Source organism: Trachypithecus francoisi, unplaced genomic scaffold (assembly GCF_009764315.1).
Source record: "Trachypithecus francoisi isolate TF-2019V2 unplaced genomic scaffold, Tfra_2.0 Lachesis_group0, whole genome shotgun sequence".
NCBI classification, from domain to species: domain Eukaryota; kingdom Metazoa; phylum Chordata; class Mammalia; order Primates; family Cercopithecidae; genus Trachypithecus; species Trachypithecus francoisi.
Window position 1 is genome coordinate 148,633,266 of NW_022681453.1, and position 19,856 is coordinate 148,653,121.

A 19,856-nucleotide genomic window follows, 5' to 3' on the forward strand; every position below is an offset into this window, starting at 1 on the left:
ATTCTCAACAGAAGCCTTATAGGCCATGAGCGAATAAGATGTATTTAAGAAGCAGAAAGAAAAACTGTCTGACAACAACACTATGGACAGTAAAACCAAATTTCAGAAATGAGAGAGAAATAAAGTATTTCCCAGACTAGCAAACCCTGAGGGAATTCACCACCACTAGACAGACTACCAGAAATATTTAAGAGGGGCCTACATCTGGCACCAAAAAGACAGTAACTGCCACCATAAAGAGATGCAATAGCATAAAACTCACAGGGGAAGGATAAATACTATCCTTAGAAAGAGAAAGGAATTAGAAAGAGAAAGGAATCAAACCTCATCACTACAAAACCCTACCAAACTACAAAGATAAGCAATAAGAGAGGAAGAAATAAATAATCATATACAAAACAAACAGAAAACAATGAACAAAATGACAGTATTAAGTCCTCACCTGTCATAACTTTGATTGTAAATGAATTAAATTCCCCAATTGAAAGTTATAGGTTGGACATGGTGCCTCATGCCTGTAATCCCAGTATGGGCAATTTAGTGAGACTTCCTCTCTACAGATAATTTTTAAAAATCAAACATATTGCTACACACCTATAATGTGAACTATTAAGGAGACTAAGGTGTGAGGATCGCTAGAGCTCAGGAGTTCAAGGTTACAGTGAGCTATGATCATGCCACTGCATTCCAGACTGGGTGACAGAGCAAGGTTCTATCTCTTTTAAAAAAGGAAAAAAATCAAAATAAATAATAAACTGTGTAGACTGACTAACTCAATGAAATAATAAGATCCAACTATACACTGACTATGAAATATACTTTACATGTAAAGACACAATAGACTAAAAATGAAAAGATGAAATAAGTTATTTCACATAAAGAAAACCAACAGCAAGCAGGAATGGTTATACTTATATCAGATAAAACAAACTTTAAAACAAAAAGTATAAAAAAGGACAAATAATATGAATATATAATGATAAAGGGGTCAATTAAGAATTGATTAATTATAAATATATACACCCAATTCCTGAACACCTAGATATATAAACAAAATTACTATTAGAGCTAAAGCAAGAGAGAGACTTCAATACAATTATAGCTGGGAACTTCAACACCCAACCCTCCGCATTGGACAGATTATCCAGACAGAAAATGAAGACAAGAAAATCATTGGATTGAAACTGCACTATAGGCCAAACTGACCTAACAGACATGTAAAGAACCTTTCATCCAACAGTTGCAAAATACATGTTCTTATCACTGCATAAAACATTCTTCAGCATTGACCATGTATAAAGCCACAAAACAAGTTTCCAACAAATGTTTTAAAAATCAAAATCATATTATGTATAATGAAATAAAACTAGAAGTCAATAACAAGAAGAACATTTAAAGCTGCACAAATATATAAAAATTAAACAATATTCTTCTGATGGCTTCCACTGATTAATTCAAAGTGTTAAGGAAAATTGAGAAGACTGGTTGCTTAGGGTGACTGTGATGACACTGCCTGTAATCCCAACATTCTGGGGAGACCAAAGCAGACAGACCACTTGAGGCCAGGAGTTTGAGACCAGCCTGGCAAATATAGTAAAACTCATGTCTCTAAATTAATTAATTAATTAATTAATTTGAAAGCCAATTTTTCTCAAACTATTCAAAAAATTGAAAAGATAAAATTATTTCAAATTCATTCTATGAAGCCAGCATTATCTTGATACCAAAACCAGATAAGGTCACAACACAAAAAAGAAAATTATAGGTCAATATCTCTGATAAATAGATGCAAAACTCCTAAACAAAATACTAGCCAACCAAATGCAGTAGTACATCAAAAATATTATACACCATAATCAAGTGGGAGTCATCTCAGGAATGCAAGGAGAATCCAGTGTATGCAAATCAACACACATAATATATCACCAGAATTAAGTTAAAAACCATATTATATTATCTTAATAGATGCAGAAAAAGCATTTGATAAATTTCAACAATGCTTCGTGATAAGAACTCTCAACAAATTAGGCGCAGGCAGAGGGAACATAACTCAATGATAAAGGCCACATTTGACAAACCCACAACTAATATTATACTGAATGAAGAAAAGCTGAAAGCTTTTTCTCTAAGAACTAGTATAAGACAAAAATGCTCACTCTTCCCACTCTTATTAGACATAGTACTTGCAATTCTCATCAGAGCAATTAGGAAAGAGAACAAAATAAAGGGAATTCAAATTGGAAAAGAGAAAGCCAAATTGTCCTTGTTTGCAAATGACATCATCTTATGTATTAAAAAACCTAAAGACTTCATAGAAAAACTCCTAGAACTAATAAATTCTGTAAACTTGAAGAATACAGTATCAACATAGAGAAGTCATTCGTGCTTCCATACACCAACATCAAACACCGTTAAAAGAAATAACAAAAGCAACCCCAATAACAATAGCTATAAAAGATATCTGGGAATAAATTTAGGCAAGGAGATAAAAGATCTCTACATGAAAAACTGTAAAACACTGATGATATAAATTTTAAAAGACACTAACAAATGGAAAGGCATTTTATGTGATTCATGGGTTACTAGAATTAATATTGTTAAAGTGACCATATTACCCAAAACAATCTACAGATTGAATGCAGTCCCTATCAAAATATCAACGACATTCTCACAGAAATAGAAACAATACTCCTAAAATTTGTATGGAATCATTAAAGCTCCTGACTAACCAAAGCAAACTAAACAGAAAGAGCAAAACTGGAGGCATCACATTACCTGACTTCAAAATGTACTGCAAAGCTATAGTTAAAAACAGCATAGTACTGACATAAAAACAGACATAGATCAGTGGAACAGAAAAAAAAAAAAAAATCCAGATACAAATCCATATATTTACAACCAATTGATTTTCAACAAAGGCAACATAAACATTCATTAGGGGAAGGACAACCTCTTCAATAAATGGTGTTGGGAAAACTGGACATCCATCTGCAGAAGAATGGCATTATGCCCCTATCTCTTATTATATACAAAAATCAACTCAAAATAGATTAGAGACCTAAATATAAGACCAAAGACTACTAAACTACTAAAAACAAGTTAGGAGAAACACTGGAGGACATTGGTCTGGGCAAAGATTTTACAGAAAATATTTCAAAAGCATAGAGAACAAAAACAAAAATTGATAAGTGAAATTATACATATATACAAGGAACTTAAAATATAAAAGGAATGCAAATAACTTAATAGTAACATACAATAATCTAGTTACAAATGGACAAATGACCTGAATAAACATTTCTGAAACTGAGACATACAAATGGCCAATAAGTACATGAAAAATTGCTCAACATCACTAACTAATTATCAGGGAAATACAAATTAAAAGCACAATGGGATATCATCTAACCACAGTTAGAATGACTATTACTAAAAAGAGAAAAAAATAACAAATGCTGGTAAAGATGTGGAGAGAGGGGCCCTTCTATACACTGCCGGTGAAAGTAAAAATTGGTATAGTAATTATGGAAAACCGCATAAAGATTCCTAAGAGAACTAAAAATAAAACTACCTTATGATTCAGTAATACCACCACTGGGTCTATATCAAAAGGACAGGAAATCCGAATGTCAGAGTGATATCTGTATCCTCGTGTTTATTGCAGCACTTTTCACAGTAGTCAAGATATGATATCAACCTAAGTGCCTATCAACAGGTAAATGGATAAAGAAACTGTGGTATATATACACAATTTAGCTATATAAGAATGAAATCCTGTCATTTGCAGCAATATGGATGAGCCTGGAGGACATTACGTTAAGTGAAATAAACCAAACTAACCAAACTCAGAAAAGTAAAAATACTGCATCTTCTCAGTCATATGTGGAAACTACAAAATGTTGACTTCACAGAAGCACAGTTGAAATAAAGTTGCCACTCAAGGGAATTAAGTATAGAAATGCAATGTGACATTACAGCAAAGGAACAAATATTTGGTGAAATTCAATAATGACTACTAGATACAGTTTTGGTAAATATCATGATAAGTTTGTGAGAGCATAAATAATTTAGCAACAAGAAAAAATTGAACACATTATAAAATACATGTAAAAAAAAAAAAAAAGTCCATGCTTGATACTTACGTATGCTCAAAGCGAATAAGAAAAGAATACATTAAAATGATAATGGAGATGCAGCTGTTCTCTATTTTTTCTCTTTTCTTTCACTTGAATAACTGTTTTTAATGAGATGCTTTGCTATTTTTTAATGGAATTACTCTTTTCAGTAGCTTGCTATTTCCCCTGAAAGAGAAGTATAAAAGGTATAATCAAGACTACAGAAGAGTTACAATAGAAGGAAATAAAAAGATGAGATAGATTGAAAAATGGATAACATTTTTCAAATCCTGTGATTTCCCTTTAAATGGCGTAGAGGAAAAAAAAAATGAAACCAATGGTTTAGTTTGAAGGCTTAAATATGCCTGGGGTAGTACTGACTTTTGTGTTAGCATCACTCAAAATACGCTAGAGTAAGTGGTGTGTTTCTGCTAAGAGAAGCTTTGCTTTAGGGGTTTAAAGTGAAAAGAATAAAGAATGAGAACCATTTCAAGATTAATTTAAAAATAATGACTAATAGTAAAGAGATTTATGTAGAAGTAGGTAAAAAATTATGTAATTATTCTCAAATTAAAGTTCTCATTATACATACATTTTTATGAAATAAAAAGGGACGTGAGAAAAAGAGCAAAAAAACTCTTCACTTATGTTTATTGTCCTTAACAGTGACTCAAATTAACTGTAGATAACCTTGGTAGATATGGTCACATTTTGACATCTACAGTTAATTTTAATTTACCTTAACTTACATTTTAAACTTTAAATAAGTAGCTCAGGATTCCATATGTTTGTCTAAAGAGTTTTAGTCTTATATGATAAATTAAATTTTTTAACACAAAAATACATTTGAAAATTCAAAATTTCAGATGACTTTGAAAGAAAAAGATAAGATGACAGTAGTGATTAAAAGTTTATCTTAAATTTTAATAGTTTTCTCACTTGCAATATTTACTATGAATATCATATTCACTAACACACTTGATTTTACATTTCTACTTTATATAATATTTTTTCAAAAACTTAAGTTTACAATTGTTACACAAATGAATTCAATTACACTTTACATAAACATAATTTTAGTGATTTTTAAAGTGGTTTTTAATAATCTTTAGTAAATTATTGATTTCTTAAAATAATACTTTAGTAATTTTTACCTATGCAAACATCTTGCAATAGCTATAGGATTATATGCAATAAGATATAAAAATCAAATTGAAACATTCTATTATTTACTTCTCTATTATGGTTGGACAAATTTTATTAAAAAACAATACTGAATCTGGAAATGAAGTATATTCTCACCCAAGGAAATAAGATTTATTTTATCTTTATTATTGAACAATTTGAGAGAAAAACTACTTAAATACATTAATAATTATCTTAATATTAGCCGTTTTATCCTCTTAAGTATTCAGTATATAAAATTTCAATTTTTAAATGTTTAACATTACATATAATTTTGAGAAAGAAAGCAAAATTATACAACATTAGACATTTTTAAAGTATATGTTTTTTTCACAATCTGCTTCCTCTTTCTTTCCAAGCTCTGTTTTGAAGTTTCTTTTCAGTTCTATTGAGATATGATTCACATACCATTTGATTTATCCATTCACAGTGTATGATTCAATGTTTTTTGGTATATTCACATATTTGTGGAACTATCAGCAAAATATAATTTTAGAACACTTGTGTCCCTCCCCAAAGGAAAGCTTTGTACGCGTTAACTATCACATAACATTTGTCCCTCCTCAAAGCTCTAAGCAACCACTCACATACTCTTTGTCACTATAAATGTGCCTACTCTGGACATTTTGTATAAGTGGAATTATACAACATGCGGCCTTTTGTAACTGACTAATTTCAATTAGCATATGATTTTCAAAGTTATTCTATGGTCAAACATCTATCAGTCCTTCATTTATTTTTATTATGAGTAATATTCCATTGAGAGGATAGATCATATTCAATTATCTATTCATAGATTGGTGGATATTTGAGTTATTTTCATTTTTGGGCTACTATAAAGAATGCTACTATGAATACTTGTGTGTAAGTTTTTATGTGGTACCTGTCTTCGTTTCTCTTGAATATACCTATGGGAAGGAACTACTATGTAATATGGTAACTATAAAATTTTCAAAGAACTGCTGAACAGATTTCCAAAGTTACTGATTTTGGATTGTCTTTTTATTAGTAAGTTGTACAAGTTATTTATATATCTAAATAACTCTCTTATCAAATATATGAATTTTAAATACTTTCTCCTATTCTGTGCATTGTTTTTCACTTTTTTGGTGCTCCTTAAAGAACAGAGTATTTTAATTTCGATACAGCCCAATTTATTGATCTATAGATCTATTTTAACTTAAAATATGTAATTGACAAAGATTGCTATATATTTAAGGTACACAGTATGATTGATAACTATATACATTGTGTAATAATTACCATATAATTAATATAATTAGCACATTCGTTACCACTCATAGTAAACATCAGATCACTAGAACTTGTTCATCTTATAACTTAAACGTGTGTACCTATCCGTTTCTTTCAACCCTCAGACTTTGGCAATCACTGTTTTACTTTCTGATTCTATAAATTTGACCTTTTTTACATTACATCTATAAGAAGATCATTCAGTATTTGCTTTTCTGTGTCTGACTTATTGCACTTAGCATAATGTCCTCAGGGTTCATCTATGGTGTTGCAAATGGCAGGATGTTCTTCCTTTAACGGCTAAATATTATGCCATTTTTTTGTTCGTGTGTGTGTGTGTGTGTGTGTGATTAACATTTATTTATTCACTCATCCATTTATGGACACCAAAGAACCCTTATACATTTTTGGTAGGTATGTATGTGAATTGGTATAACATTATGGAAAACAGTAAGGAAGTACCTCAAAAAATAGAACTACTAAGAATGTCATTTTGGAATGTACAAACAAAGGAAATAAAATATCTCAAGGAGACATCTGCACCTCCGTATTTATTGCAACAATATCTACAATAGTGAAAATGTGGAAACAATCATTTTATCTGTATTTAATTTTGTCTCTTGTGCTTTTGGTGCCATATCGAAGAAACCATTCCCTAACCAAGCTCATAAAATTTACCTTTATGTTTTCTTCTAAAAGTTTTATAGTTTTAGCTCTTATATTTATGGTTATAATCACTTTTGAGTTAATTTTTTATGTATAGTGATTGTCCAACTTCAATCTTTATATCTGTATATACACCTCTCCCAACAAATTTTTGCAAAGACTCTTCTTTCTCCATTAAGTTGTTTTGTCAACTTTGTTAGAAATCAATTGATGGTAAATTAAAATGTTTATTTATGGTTTTTCAAGTCCATTCCATTTATCTAAATGTCTATATGTATACCGATAACATACCACAGTAATTATTTACTTTTACATTGTTTTACATTAAGTTAACAGGAAGCATACATCTACATTAAAAAGTTTTGTATGTGTGCCTGCACATATATAGTTATATACATACACATTGTGTTTATACATATAAATATATATACACATACAAGTTGCATTAAAGTGATTAATTTTAATCTTTTGTTAATGTGAATCATGTTAGATTAAATAGAAACTTTAAAACCTCAATTTTTTTTTTAAATTTTCTGGGGCTTAATTTAAGATAAAAAGAGTAAATAGATATTACATGTTCTACTATAATTGAAGGTTAATAACTTCGTTTATACTGTGAGCTAAGATCTACAGGACTGAAAGCATTTTTGGCATCTCTTTACAAGTACAGAATCAATTATAATATTTGTTACATGTCAGTGACATGTCAGATTATTCTATTGATTCTTGACCTCACATTTATAACAGAATCATGATCTTGTCTCATTTCAATACATTAAAATGGTTTTTAAACAAAGCAAACAAAATTTCTAGTAAAATTTTTCTCATTCAGCAGATCAATAAACTATAATCTTAAAAGGCAAAGGAACGAGCTCTAATAAATGCTGACATTACACATGCACATTATGTAACAACACATAGCACTCCAAAACTAGAATATTTTTTCTCACGTGTTAGAAGACTCTGGATAATTATCAGCTGAGACTCCAATAAGCTGCATTCAACTGGACTCAGGCAATATTAGCATTAATTATCTGATTCCCTGAAAAGCACAGCTCTATAGATAAAGTGTGAATCTTTTTGAATGGTTTTTTTTAACTAGGTTGAAAATGGTAAATGTTTGTATTTGTAGTCTTCCCATTGTAACAAGGCATAAAGAATTTGCAAATAAAGTGAAGAAAAATTTAAAATATTTCTCAAACCATCTGATTAGAAGGAAAAGCCATCTATAGGAATATGAACCACAGTGTTCGTACACATCATATATCAGATAGACTATATCTCTGGTAAAAAGAATCTCCCCAAGCCCTCCGATTTGGTGTAATTGTTAAATTCCATGTTATTGAATCATATAATGATGGTAATTTTGCAAATTTGCACATGTAAGGGAAACAAAATTTAATGTCTTTTTTCCAGAAGTGTGATACTTTAATTATTATTTATTGTCAAGTCCAGAATCTCTAAAAGAAAATTAATTCCTTCTATCTTGTTTAGCCAGAAGTATGACATGATTGCAGGGTCTGGCTAGCTTTGTAGAGTTTGCAACAAACAAACTTTGTCAGTAAAATTTACCCTGTTGAAACTTCTGAATGAAGTCCAATAAATATTTTAATATTGAATTTCACTATTATTTTTACGAAGCTAATAGCCATCTGTTCCCCATCTGTCAAAAAATGACAGAAAACTAGATAACTGCTATCAATAAAACCCATACTTCAAAGGGGAGTTATTTATTATTGTGAAATAAATCATAACTTCTTCCTTTTGCTGGAATATTCTTCAACACACTTTACAGAACCAAAGTAGGGAAAAATATCTCAGACTTCCTACTATAAACAACAGAGAATAGGGCATTAAATTCTAAATCTCAATAGGCTAGAAAATAGAAACACAGGACTCCTAAAACCAGTCTGCCACTGAATATATTTGTGACTTCAGACAAGTCACTTTATCCTTCAGAAAAAAAGTAGGTTAAACTAATTAAAGACAGATGTGTGATTCGGGGAAGCCTGTACTTATCTTAATAAAATGTAGTTAATCACCAAAAGTCATTATTAAGGAAAACCTGTTCCAGGTTTTCTGTCTTATGTCATCCAGGCCAATTGGTTTGATGTCAGGAGTAAACTACAAATAAAGAGTTGCTACTCCCTGAAATATTCTTATACATTTGAAAAGGCAACCTCCAATAAGGAGTTCATCACCTAGATGCCATTCATTTATCATAAATTAATAAATCCATCCAGTGAGAATGTAATACCATGTCTAAGATTTGGGCTCCCTACATGCCAAGAGTACAGTCTCAAACTCAGGACTTTGAAAGTAACCAGCTCCAGAGGTGAAGTCATTGGACAATCAGCAGCCCGAAGTGGTAACGCAGTTTTGAAGTAGAATCTTGCATTCTCTTCTCATAGGTAACATAAACTTTTTAAAAAAATAATTAAAAGAACACCAATCATTGGAGGGAAAACTATGAGACTGGCCATGTGATATGGTTTGGCTGTGTCCCCACCCAAATCTCATCTTTAATTGTAGCTCTCATATTCCCATGTGTTGTGAGAGGGCTCCGGTGGGAGGTAATTGAATCATGGGGGCAGGTCTTTCCCATGCTGTTCTCATGATAGTGAATAAGTCTCAAGAGATCTGATGGTTTTATAAAGGGGAGTTTCCTTGCACATGCTCTCTCTCTTGCCTGCTGCCATGTAAGAAATGGCTTTGTTCCTCTTTTGCCTTCCACCATGATGGTGAGGCCTCCACAGCCATGTGAAACTGTGAATCAATTAAACCTCTTTCCTTTATAAATTACCCAGTCTCTGGTATGTTTTTATTAGTAGCATGAGAACAAACTAACACAATATGAGTTCTCACTTATTTGAAACAGATGAGTCATTTTTAATATAATAGGAATGACTAATATGATTATACTATGTACTTCTAGTAACTAAAGGAAAGAACTTCAGGAACTTCTGTCTTGTCTCACAGAGCCCTAAATAAGTAGGGTCAACTTTGTCCTTTACTCAGTCATTTAATGAATTTTGTTACTAAATCCACACGAGGTCTGGGACCCTGGAAAAGGCATATTTAATCATCTTTATTGTTATTATGAGATAATTAACCTAGACATAGCTCCTCTACTCCCAGGCCTGAGAGTCTTTTGGTAGATATAGACAAGAAAACAATCTGTGTTCTGGTGGTGAATTGGATTAACTGTGCTTTGAGAGCACACTAGAGGAACATTTAATCTGAACTTCAGTGGTTAGCAGAGGCTTTCTAGATGAAGTTTTATCTAAACTGAAGCCTGCTTAGATTGGTAAAATTTAGGCAGGTTAAGAGTGAAGTTTCTAGAGAGCATATTTGATGAAGAATAATTAACAAAACTGAGAGGTGTGAGGTACTTGGTAATGCAGTTCCCCGAGCATGAGACGTATAACTGACGAAAGAGGCTTTGAATGTGTTTATATGTGTATGTGCTCACATGTGCACGTATGTTCGATATGTTTAAGGCCAGAGCAGTGGCTGTGTAGGGAGAAGTAGGGCACAGATTGGCTAAGGGCAAATGCCAGAAGTTAGATTAGTGTATGGACTTAGAGGTTAGAATGAGCTTAGCAGCTATTGATTATTGGCTGGAGAATTTGGACTACTGACTATTGGCCGGAGGATTTGGACACACATAGCACGATGCAAAGTGCAAACCAAAATATCTCTCTTTATCTGGCTTTCTCTCTTACTGAGCACTCATGGCAACTACTGAACTATTTTGTGGTTATATTCATACTCGATCTAAGTTATCCATTTAGCAGTAAAAACACCATGCTATTAATTTAAAATAATTGCAATATTAAAGACAAGTATTTGTTATATTAAAGACAGATGATAACTAAATGCACAGAAGACTATCGCTTGCCAAGTCTAGACAAAATTATCATGGTGATACCTCTTTATTTTGAATATTGAAGTATTGAATCGTGAATGGATGTCAGCTAGGTGAACAAGCAGAATTGGGCATTCTGTCAGACTCACAAATAACATCTTCAAAGGTCAATCCATAGAGTGTGATTCTGAAACATAAGTATTAATATTTCAGTATTATTAACAGAATGATCTTAATTTTGGGACACAAAGAGAAAGTGATGTAGATAATGTATGTAAACAAAACACATCATGCATTAAAGATGGAAATTAATTAATATTTAATTAATTGAAATTACTTTTTCTCTTCAATTTTTTAAGTTTTCATGGTTTTGTACACTTCATTAGTATGATCCAGATTTTTTTTGTAAGTCTGGGTGTCCTGCAGTTCATGGAATATTTTATGTGCCTCATGAAGATCCTCAAAGTAAATGATCTGGAGCTAGATATTTTTCACTGACTGCTCAATGGAAAAACAGAAATGTAACAGGGAGTTAAGCTACCCGACAAGGGTTTCAATTTGAAAATAATTTTTTAGAAATTTGTTCTCTGCCACAAATAGTAGCCTTGTTGGCTTGCCAAATTTCATAATCATATATTAGTTTTGCATTTGATATTGAATTTTCAGAATACTCCTATAATACAATGCTTACACTTACCTGATAATTTACAAATCAGCATACTTTACACTGTAGCATGATCTAGTAGTTCAATTTCAAATCAGGAAAAAGTTATCTGACTCTAAATCTTGTGTGCGAAGAGCACAAGAGCACAAGGCTAATAAGAATTTTGAGCAATCAGGATCTTTCAGTCTCGAATTTTCTTTAATAAGTTAATTTCTGACATATTTGGGAGAGGAAAAGACACAGAAAATTGTTCACATTTTTTTTTCTTTAAAATAGCCCACCAAATCAAATGCCAGTGGGTACATTAACTTTTCATTTCAAATTTTAAAATGATTTTCATAATAATGAATATAACCAACTGAATAATTTGTTGTCGAAGCATTTGTATTGATAAATGTACTGACAATATATTACACGCAGGCTTCTCTTGACAAAAATAATGTATTTGGTGAGAAAAAGAAATCTAGCAAAGTAATAGGGGTTAGGGCAATGTATATATTATCGGGGGGAAAATATCCATGAATATATTAAGAATAATAAAATGAAAAGCTATTATTGATTTTACAAATAAACCAGGCTTTTACTCTACTGTCTATGCAAGTTAGAGTCAATAGTTTTGCCAATGAGAATTAGATTTTGTTCTGTTTTTTAAGAAATCTCCAGGAATTCAACCTACTAATAATTTTACTTATAAGAACATATTCATTTTTACATATCTACTTTTAAATAAGAACCTATAATTTTCTAAAAGGCAGTTAGTGTTTTTACTAGTATATTAATGTTGAGTCTATAAAACCTAGATTTACTCATCAATTCTGAAGATAATAATGTAACAATATTTCATGAGGTTTACATATATTCTGCTGAGAAGGTAAGAATTATTTTACAAAATGTATTTCACATATCTAGAGAGATAAACAGAAAGACATATGTTCCTCTTTTTTATAATGTACGGGAAGGAAAGCACCGCAGAGCGTTACAAAAATAAAATATTTTTGTAGGTTAGGCAGTCTCATGTTAACACAATTAATGAAAGCCCTTAGATGCCAAAATTGTCACAAAATTGGCATAAATAATTCTAAAGGAATACACACACACACACACACCACACACACACACACACACACATATGAACACCTAGAAGCAATGTTTCAAATTCTCATAGTGCCCAGGGTAAATATAACCCTGCTCTAATTTTTTAATAACATTGGGTTATAAGCCATTACTAATTCAAAATATAGTAGTGAACCAATATGGAGTTAATGGCAAATTTAAATCATAGTTTGAGGTAGGGGTATTACTGGGGAAAAACATGAGAAAAATGTACTTACCCGGCTAAGATATTTCTTAAGATCTCAGAGTATGCTGCAGGTTTGCCAAACATTTGAAAGCATGTGATACTGTGTCCCAGTTGTCTTCTGGGAGAAATAATAAATGCTACGCTGAAACATCTGGAAAGCTGTTGAACTCCAAAAGAATTCACCATGACATAAATAAGACTTGAGGAAAACATGTTCTTCCTGAAGAGCATTGAGTTAATAAAATAAAAACTGCTCCCAAAAAGGCACTGGGACAACAACTTCAAGGATATCAGGTTGAAGATTTTCCTTAGGGGTGAAACAACGATTGTTACGCAGCTGTGTAGCCTCGGAAAGCTTAGAAGCTGCTAGAATCTCATCCAAGGAGGTAGTAAAGAAGACAGCAGTAGCCACTAGAAATACAATAGTTTCTATTAACTTGCTTGGCAAGTGCAATTGTGCAATGTCGATAGACCAAAGAAAACACTTCTTGGGAAGAGGGAGCAGAGAAGGCAACTTGGAGTAGGGCAAATATTTGAAATCCAGCTACAGGTTTTTCCTTCCTTTCCTTCCTTCCTTCCTTCCTTCCTTCCTTCCTTCCTTCCTTCCTTCCTTCCTTCCTTCTTTCCCTCCCTCCCTCCCTCCCTCCCCACCTCCCTCCCTCCCTCCCCACCTCTCTCCCTCCCTCCTTCCTTCCTTCCTTCCTTCCTTTGCATTCTCTTTCTCTCTTTTCTTTCATTCTCTCTTTCTCTCTTTTCTTGTTCTTTCTTCTTTCTCTTTCTTTCTTTTTCTTTCTTTCTTCTCTTTCTCTCTCCTTTTCTTTCTCTTCTTTCTCCGTTTTTTCTTTCTTTTCTTTCTCTCTCTTCTTTCTTTCTTTCTTTCTTTCTTTTCTTCTTTCTTTTTCTTTCTTTCCTTCTTTCTTTTTCTTCCTTTCTCTCTCTTTCTTTACTTCTTTTCTCTCTTTCTTTCCTTCTTTCTCTCTTTCTTCCCTTCTTTCTCTCTCTCTTCCTTTCCTTCTTTCTTTTACTCCCTTTCTCTCTTTGTTTCTCTCTCTCTTCCTTTCCCTTCCTCTCTCTCTCTCCTCTCTCTCTCTCTCTCTCTCTCTCTCTCTCTCTCCCTTTCCAGTGTCTCACTCTGTCACCCAGGCTGGAGGGCAGTGGTGTGGAGACACGGCTCACTGCAGCCTTGACTTCCTGGGCTCAAGTGACCCTCCCACTCAGTCTCCAAAGTAGCTGGGACCACAGGAAAACTCCACCACACGTCGCTATTTTTTTATTTTTTTGTGTTTTTGTAGAGGTGGGATCTCCCTATGCTTCTCAGTCTGTTCTCCAACTCCTGGACTTAAGGGATCCTCCCACCTTGGCATACCAAAGTGCTGGGATTACAGGCATTAACCACCATACCTGGCCCAGCTATAGATATTAAAATTGGATCATCTTTTCTAAGTCTCAGTTTTCCTCTTACGTAAAATGAAATTAGTCATATCTTGTGGGGTTTTGGCGGGAATTGATGAGCTGTAGAAAATCGAGTTTTATAAAATATAACCATTATACTTATTAGAGATAGTGTTAGTTCCTTTAAATCTTTTATCAAAAGTTACTTTCCCAGTGAAGCTTTCAGTGGCCATCTCATATAAAATTTTACATAACCATCATTTTGTTACCTAGCTAATTCACACTATCAACTCTGCTTTTATTTCCCTTTAGAACTTATCACAATATATTTAATTAATATTCTTGTTTATGGCCTTTATATTGCTCAAGAAATGTAAGATAAATAAAGGCAAAGGTCCTTTGCATGCTGAGTCCTAGCACTAGAACAGATAATAACTACTATAGTAAACAATGACTAAGCATTTGTTAAATAAATAAATAACTGAATTAATCAAAGAATGAATGAAGTGACCTGTTTAAGGCACCAAGGCAATCACAAATTTTAATTGAGCATTGGTGTATTTTTCAGCCTTTACTCTTTTCATATTTGTCATTCTTTTATCCAACATGCAGAAAAGTATTTCCTACTAGCTTCAGTTCATTTACTCATTTGCTCAATAATTAACAGAAGTAAATTTTGAAAACAATACTTTGATTAGAAATACTCAGTCTGAAGAAGAATTAAATAGTACACAAATAAATCCCATCTATTAACATTTTTTTTTACTGCCACGTGGATCAGCATTTCTGTAAGTACTTTCTATGTATTCTAGGACTGATACAATGAATGTGTTCATATTTAAATATTGAGAAGGTTTAGATTTTGCATGCTTCATTCAACTGTATGAAAGATACACACAGATGTTTTTTCTGACCTTTATAACTTGGCCCTAAAATATGGTTTTATTTCTGAATATCACTAAATCTCTTTCCTCAAAGAAGATGAGTCAAGAATATCAAAGCCATGCTCTTCCCTGAATAAAACTTATAATGAAAGCTTTCATTGTTGACAAAACAGGCCTGTGGGAAAAGAATATAACCGACAAAGGCTTACCATGATGGGCAGTAGGTGACCTGTATTAAGGGGAGGCTCTAAGCCTCATAAAAACATTGATCCCCTGTTATGGAGAGAGGGCATTTCAACTGCTCTATTCTTCCTCTTCAAATGAAGTCTAGCTCATGATAACTATTAGGTAAATATATTCTGAATAACTGAATAATAATTTCCTATGACACACAACTCTATTCCTTTTTTTGACTCCGGAAAGGATCCATGCAGTGAGCCTGTGAAACAATGTCTCTAAGTTTGCATTCCCCGTCATTGCATCCAACCTGAGCAGGTGCAGGCCACCATCACAACAGATTATCCTTTGTGGGTCTAGGACAAGGAGCATAGAAGGGGCAAGTACTGGTGCAGCTTCCTTCTTTGTTTACTGCACCCAGCATACAGGCCTCAATTATTTCCTTAAACATCTGGTATAACGTGCTCGTTTTGGTTCATACATGTGGATGAGTTAAGGAGACTAAAAGAGATGCTATTGAATTTAGCTTTCTAATTCAGAAATCATTTTGCAACTGTATTTGTGCTCTCTGTCTGGAAATAACTATTTAAATAATATAATAAATTAATAAAGCCTATAAATAAAATTTAATCATAGGTATTGCCAAATAAGTGAATATTTTTATAATTATTTGATCAAAGGCATCCTTAAAAAACCTTCAAAAGTTGGAAAATTTATGACACAATAAGAAAGACAAAAATAGCTAAAGCGAATTAGAATTGATTTGCCAGTATTCAAGAATCAAAGACAAAGCTTATTTTGCCAGATCAGACAAGTTTGTAGCAAGCCCCCTTCATTTGGTATATATTTCATGAATTATTCATGAGAAACATGTAATTTTTTACTTGGGACCTCAGCTGGTGGCAAGGAGGCCCAGAACATTAAGCAGATACTTCATTTCCTGCTGGGTCTTTGAAAAGAGATGCTTCCATCTGGATCATGGTGAGGATATTTCCTTTGGGACCATGAATACAAGAATTATTCTACCATTAGCAAGGGCCAAGGATTCTTCCTCTCCCCATCCTATCCTTCCTTGTTTTGTTGTTTTGTTTCATTTTTTGTGTTTTGTTTTAATTGTTTATGTGCCTGCTTCATAGCTCTGCTAAAGCCTGCAGTTCATGGTGGTATCTGAACATTTTATTGTCAGAGATTCATTGACTGGACCCTTCCAGAGCTTTCTTGCAAGTAATTAATATGCAAGCTGTGAATCCAGTGTTTACCGAAAAAAAAATAAAAGAAAACAGCCACATATAAATTAATCATCAACAAAAATACTAATTGCAGATCTAGCCAAACATATAGTCTGAGCTGAGTCTACTTTCATAGATGGCTATTATAGCAGATGGATTTCTGTCTACATAAATGTGAAATATTAAATGTTTTATGAATATTCCTGATATTTCTACTTAATCTCTTCTGTCAGCATGAAACCTAACATTATTTTGAGCTCAAATATTGCTTCATCCCCATCAAGAAACATGATGGCATCTAAATATATTTTGTCAAAATAGAAAGCAAGCAATTTTCATAAAATACAGGATTTGTTAATAGAGCTATATATTTCAACAAATACAGTTATTTGTCAAGTCATAAATTCCATGTAGAGCAATTATTTAAGCAGTCTCATTTGCTACTGTAAAGGGCATTAATTCTATTAAAATGTCAATAGAAATTACTTCACTGGGAAGAAAAATTATATCCAGATTCACTTCATAAGTGTAGTCATGCTAGCAAAAGATATTATCTGAGACTTATAACCAATGAGAAATAAGAAAATGCTGTTTGAGATTGTGCTATTTTCATTTAAATCATTGAGTCTCTGATATCACATTAGACACTGAAAAATGATGGTGTCCAATGCAAATGGAAATACTGAAAATATAATTTTATGGCCAATTAAACATTTTTGGCATACTTTAGACTTACTTTCATAGCTAATAAAAACAAACATTACTTCTTACGTATCATATAAAAATCAATTCATTATGCATAATTTTTATAGCCTTAATTTTTATACAAAGTAATTGAATATATGGACTTGGGCGAAAAGTTATTTCAAGCTAGACTTTTATGTTGAATTAGTAAGTTCTTCCCATCTCCCATGTTAAATGGACATTGTCATTGTCAATTATGCATTGCAGCTTCATCTTCCTCTTTTTTCCTATTCTTTATTCTTGGGACTTTTTTTTTAAAGAAAATTAAGGAATAGGAAAACACTTAAATCATCTTTTTATTACCATCTATTTTCCAAATATAGGATTAAAACCTATTAATTATGGAAAATACATAAAGAGTTGAAGATTAAAAATTACCTATGGTTCTAACACCAGGATATGACCACCATTAAACTTTTATTTCAAAACTACATTGAAAACATATATATATATATATATGATAGCATCTATGGGGACTCCAAATACTGGATTTTTGAAGTGAGACTTCTGCATCAAAGAAAATATTGATTTATACAGCTCTATCTTCCAAAATAACTTTCCAGAAAGGTTTTACCAATTTACATACCTACTAAACATGTCTGAAAGTCACCTCTCTCAACCTTGCAAACCTAAGCTGTAAATATTATAATTCTGACAGTTGATGCAGTAGATAAGATATGCTATGTCATTGATGAGAATACCTATTTGTACTATTGTTAGTGAAGTTGAACTTTTTTCTAGTTAACAATGAGTTTTTGGTTTTGTATGTGGCCTCTTCATTTTTTGTTTAGATTTGCTGGAGTTTTATTTTATATTTGTAAGTATTCTTTATACACTGATGTTACAACTATTTTCTCAAATTAACTCTATAATTAAATAAGCTGTTTAACTTTATTATAAGTTAATCATATAATCACTTTCTAATCCCATATTTATTTACAGTCAGCCATTTTTACAGCTAGTAAGTAGAAACAGAGAGATGTCTATTTCAAAAAGCTTTTTCCTTTCAACTAGCCACATTTCTCAACAAAATGTTAGGAGAGCATTAAAATAAGTAAAGATTGGTTTTAGCTGTGTGTGCCTGTGTAAATGTGTGTTGAAGAAGTATCCCTACAGGTTTCACAAAATAATTCAATGGATAATAAGTAGAGATTTGAAAGATACAGATGAGATAGAAGGAAACTGTAGCTTGAAAGAAGATAATAGACACAATCATGAACCTTTAAAATAAATGATATGTTTAGGAAACATATAATCCAAATGTAAAGGTAACAAAGGACATAAAAGAATAAAGCAAACTAAGTATAAGTACAGACAGCTAGATTGATTGAAAAAATATTTGGAACAATTTGAATGAAATGCAAATGGTTTTGTTACTTTGTTAAGTAAAGGTTATTTTCTATCACCGATGCTTTTAAGCAAATATAAAGGATCTAGTGATGACCTATGCTTTAAAAATGGTTAGGCTGGATTAGAAGCTACTGAGCTAACAAGAACACTAGTAGTTTAAGATTCTATTTTAATATTTCAGATGAAAAAATATACTCATAGAGAGATATTACAGAGATATAAAAAACCAGATGCAGTTCCTGATCAGGTAAAGAGTTGTATGGGTGAAGAAATGATTACTGTAACATCCATGTTTATGGACCTAGTTGGCTGTGAAAAAGGTGACTTCGTTGTTTGGAAGAGAATACCGGGAGATTGGGAAGAGATATTACTTTTTGGTTATGAGCTCTTGGATATCCTCCACTGCTAAACAATTTCACTGATACAAATCAAAAGTTACTGGAGCAGAAATGGCTTTTTCTAGAAGAATCGTCTCTTTAGAATCTGACAAAAGACAAAAGAAAAATAAGCCAGTTACAAATTTCATGGGCAATTTTTTATTATTTTTCATTTTAAGATTATATAAATGACATATTCACCAGCAATATAACCAATTAAAAATTATGGTATCTATCTTAGTACATTTTGTGTTGCAATAAAGAAATATCTGAGGCTAGGTAATTTATAGAGAAAATAATTTATTTAGCTTACACACTGTGCACTATACAATAAGCATGGTGACAGACTCTGCCTGACTTCTGGTGAGGGCTGTGGCAAAGAAAGCTAAAGGGGAAGTGAGCATGTGGCAAGAGAAAGACCAAACTTAAGGGGCATCCTGGCTTTATAATAACCCACTCTCATCGAAGTCAACCCATTCCTCCTAACATACAATCCTATATTGCAAGAGTGAGAACTCACTCACTATTGCTCAAGTAGCACCGACTCATTCATTACATCCCTCCTGCCAACACTGCCACCTTGACGATCATGTTTCAAGACAAGATTTGATGGGGACAAGCAAATCATATCCAAATCATAGCAACAGCCAA